The sequence below is a fragment of the Nematolebias whitei genome, chromosome 4 (assembly GCF_014905685.2).
Source record: "Nematolebias whitei isolate Nwh7 chromosome 4, NemWhi1, whole genome shotgun sequence".
Classification (NCBI taxonomy): Eukaryota; Metazoa; Chordata; class Actinopteri; order Cyprinodontiformes; family Rivulidae; genus Nematolebias; species Nematolebias whitei.
Window position 1 is genome coordinate 23,718,100 of NC_056501.1, and position 4,851 is coordinate 23,722,950.

Consider the following 4,851-nt stretch of genomic DNA (forward strand, 5'->3'; position numbering starts at 1 on the left):
GATCCAGTAACTGTTTGCTTGGATCCAGTAACTGTTTGCTTGGATCCAGTAACTGTTTGCTTGGATCAAGTAACTGTTTGCTTGGATCCAGTAACTGTCAGTCTTACTAATAATAAGTTATGAACAAATTTGACTGCCTTGAACAAATAAAACTTATATTGAATATGTAATCTGAAAACACTTACATAAACACTAATTTTAAACATAAATGCCACTTACAAGCTTCTTAATCTAAAGAATATTCAGCCAGCCGTGTCTGGGTGGACAGATCGGATGGCATGTGTGGCCAATTTCTTAGGATCTGCTGTGGGATGGACCTTTACAAGAGATCCTTCCTGGCTACAGCCATCAGTATCTATAACATCTAATGAAACAAGAATAAAGAGTTACAACATTTAATTTCCCTTTGGGATTAATAAAGTACTTTTGAATTAAACTGAATTGAATATCACACAGTTCAGTCATGGGCAATTTAATTAAAAACACAAAAATTTAATTAAACTTCACAAATAAATTGCAAATCAGTTTTACAGTTTAAGTGAGTCATTAATAAAATTTTTATTATTAATACAAATATGAGAGAGATGTTTCATGGTTACTCACGTTACGTACGGTACATCACATATCAAAACAACAGCGCCAACTTGTCAAAATAACAGCGATCAAAATGTCAAAAAGACAGTCCAATTTACTTTCATTAAAAAAAGTCTTCTTGTATAACTAAACAACTGAGAATTGAAGCACGTGACGGCAGTGGCAATGGAGATATTGCTCAATGCAGGGGGGCAAAGGATGCTTGAGAGAAGCGGAGTGTGCTCTATTCACACAAGGAGAGAGCTGCTGTTCATTAAAATACACTAGAATGTAGGAAATAGTATTTCATTTATTCAAAATTTTCTGGGTCAGGACCCCCAGACCCCCCTACTGCCTACGTTCCGGCATCACTTGGATTACAAATTACCGTATTTTTTGGCCTATAAGTCACAGTTTTATTTTTGCATAATTAGCATGCTCTGTGACTTATATGCCGAAGCAATGTATTTATGGATTTTTTTCCCATATTTATAAACCAATTTTTGGCTGAGATATGACCGTTTTCATTCATTCAGACTAAAAATATTGAACTCTACCATTTTTAGCAGGTAGATAGATGGCAATCGAGCAATATGGCATGCCGTTGTATCATGTAATAGGCAAAAGTGGCTATTAATGACACAATCGGCTTGCCACAGACTGCCATTGCCATCTGCCTGAAGCAGCCATCAAATCAGCTTCTTTCCACTGCGCCACCCCAGTGAATGCAGCTAATTTGATCAGAGAAGTGCATTTATTAAGTAAATGTTCAACTGAGACACACCTTTACTATAAAGTCGAGCTAACAAATTGTATTTAGGTAGATATCTTGTTAAATTTTGAAGAAATTGACAGCTAGTCGCCCTCTGCACGTTCATGTTTCCGCGTATCAGCTTTTGAAAATGCAGCTGATTCGACTATCAAAGTGCATTTATTAAGGACAAGTCCAACTTAGACACAGCTTTACTATAATTTCGAGCAAACAAATAATTGTTTTTAGGGGCTATCTTGTTCAATTCTTGTTAAAGTCCTCCCTTTTTCTAACTGGCTCTCTAACGAGGAGCATGCATTTCTCCCTGCTCCCTCTTCTCCTCCTGCTTTTTTGCTCTCTTTCTGTGTATCGGAGCAGCTCCTATTTTTACACATCTTTCGAAATTAAAACTACTATTTCAACAAAGCGACAATGTCCTGGAGAACCCTCATCAGCTCGGACGAGATGCATGCAGCTGGATATATATCTGGGGGTGATGTGTCTACCTCTTTTATCGAACGAGGATGCCGAAATTGCATATAATTGGATTTATGAGAACAGGTTTCCTGTTTTTGGAATAGTCTGGATCCTGGTTTATCAACATACCAAGAAGACGGTCGCAGCTAATTTGGACCTCGACAAGCTGCTGCCTATGTGAAGGTTTGGTTTGTGCTTGGAGGACTCAAAATCAACTGATTTATGAGCAAAAACGTAAGTTGGAAGTGATTTGAACTGCAGGTCACCTGCGGCTTTGGGACTCGTCAACATGGAAATTACCTTGAAGAGGCTCGTAAGCACGGACCAGCAGAATGCACCCTAATCTGACCATTTCATACCATGGAAATATCAGTACAGACTCAAGGCTTGACAATAAAAAATAGTCTGCCTGAATAAGTCAACAATTGTGGTTATCTGAATCCTACTCCCCGGCTGACCTCAAAACAAGCCGACATCAATTTCTCCAGGGAAATGTGTAAACGAAGGAAAATCTTCGTCTATTCTCCCCCCCCCCCCCCCCCCCCCCCCCCCCCCGCTCCCCAGACCCGTGCTAGCTGACCATCATATTATCATCTTATCAGGACAACGGACTATCTGGAAGTGTCTCATGGACTGCCTCATCATCAAATGCACGTGTAACGTGTTCATAAATGTGCTTGCTTGCAGAGTTTTATTGACGTCTTAAATCGTGTCCTGTTACGACAAGGTGTGAAGAGATCTTTTTTGTAATGCCACTACCCCTCTCCTAATGGTTTTGTCCCTTTATCTACCTAAAAAATGTATTCTGAAAAGAATAAGAAGGCCATGCTATACAGCAGCAGCTTCGTGCACTCAGTCTATCTTTCGGATGGCTGTACGGACATATTCTCGTTGTATCTTGGTACAACGATAATAAAGCTGATTCTGATTCCATGCACGTGCCCTCGGCTGCCATTTGACAGCCATTGGATTTTTGGTACAACACCGGCTCACATTTCCGGGTTGTCAGTGATGACACGTAACAAACGTGGCGCGGCAGTGGTGATGCATAATAGATGCAACGTATATGGCCAAGCAACGTATTTATGGATTTTTCCACTTTATTAGACATATTTTGACTGATACAACTTATAGGGCGGTGCGATGTGTACGGTGGTAAATACGGTAAGCATTGTCTGCAATCCAATTCAAGAAGGCTGCCACTGTTAAGCAACCTCAGCCAACGCTACAACAGCTCTAATTCCATCAACTCTATGACCACTGACCTAAAATTGGATGCGATGGTAGCTGAGAGTCATAAAACACACACTTTGAGGGTGACAACTCTTGATATTGCATAAAAACACACATATTATTTTCAAGGTTTCACCAAAACGGCTACAACTTTCTCATTTCTCAACACAAGATGATCTTTATCCAAAACCCTGCATGAAATAAACTCCTGTAGCATTTCTTGAAGGAACGCTGGGCCTTTATCACAAATATAAAACCTTTCTCTTTTGTGTTCACAGGTTTTAACAGCTCTGTATCTGCTGCTTTGTTTGAATCTCTTGAAGAGAGTCGCTGGCAGCCATACACATCGACGCTCCGTCCACCGCTGCCACAAGGAGAGAGCTCTGCTACCGTCCTGCTCATGAGATAATCACCCAGAAATACATGACAGCAGGACAAATGTGAGTGTGCGTACGACTTCTGAGCGCTGATGGGTACGTACATAAGCTTATTTGTCAGCGTTTGTCTTAAAGTTTATTTTACACCATGCCTGTCTACTGTCTATCCTCTTTCCTCTGTCTGCTGCTTTTCCTTTGTGTGTTTGTGTATTTTTGTGTGCTTGTATATGAGTGTAAGAGAGGGAAGGAAACCAGGTGTAGGACTTATCGTGACACTTTTCAGATTTATGTCTGATTGGAGTGCTTATTATTCAACATGTGCTTGTGTACACGTCTGGCTGTTGTGAAGAGAAAAATACAGAATCATAAAGTGATCCACAAATGCATCATGTGGCTTCAAAACTGAACATAAAGGTTCTGGGTCTGAGTTGTGGCACCTTTTCTCACAGCTTCAGAAAGGGCAAAGTGACATATGTCCCCTGCAGACCAAGCAGGCACTGAAATTAGCTTGAACAGTGCTCGAGCAGATGTTTTTCTGAAATTGCTTAAAAATGAAATGGAAATCAAATTCCACTTACAACTGCTCACAATCACTTGTAAAGAAGTTGTTGGATTGTAAATTGCACAAAGATAGAGCAGTTTACCACAAAAAGGCAGAAAACCCTTTTTAGTATGGTAGTTGTTTTTTTGTTTTTTTTATCCGAACACAGATCGGTGTCATTAGAGGTAAATGTTGGGGAATATGTCATTTATTGCCTAAATGTGTCTTCAAATGCATAAAATACTCAAGTGTTTTAAATTAATTCATAAAAGCTAATTATTTTTTTCTATTGTTGCTGAAACTATATAAAAAAAATTTCTTGTTATGAAGAAAGTTTTACCAATTTATTTATTTTATTTATTTATTTTGGCCATCTGAACCCCATGGTTTGGACGTATTCATTCCTATAGGGTTACACACACGCATACAATATTATTATAACAAGAGGTACACCGACGTCTCCCGTCGCTTAAGGTTTTGAATAGCGAATGTGTGTAGTTTTTGAAATGAGTGTTTTTCTGGACTGGAATTGAACAGACAATGACAGTAAACCTTAATGTTTGTTGTGCAATATATTCAGGTGGGTGGGAGTTACACTATCTAGAAGAACAGAGCTTTATTTTTCTTGACTGATGTGGCACTGAGTGACAGATACTGGTGAGCAAAGAAAGCAATTTTATACGGCACCAGGTGCAATGACAGAGCCAGGGGGTGACCAATGGTGGCCCTGGCCACCATAGATTAATCTTCAACCACCCTACCAGAGACCCTGATCATTTGAAGAAACTTTACTTTTAATAAATAGTTCACTCAAATTACAGAGATGGCTGGTGTGTGTATGTACAGTATATATATATGTATATATATATATATATATATACGAGCCGCGAAAGACAAGC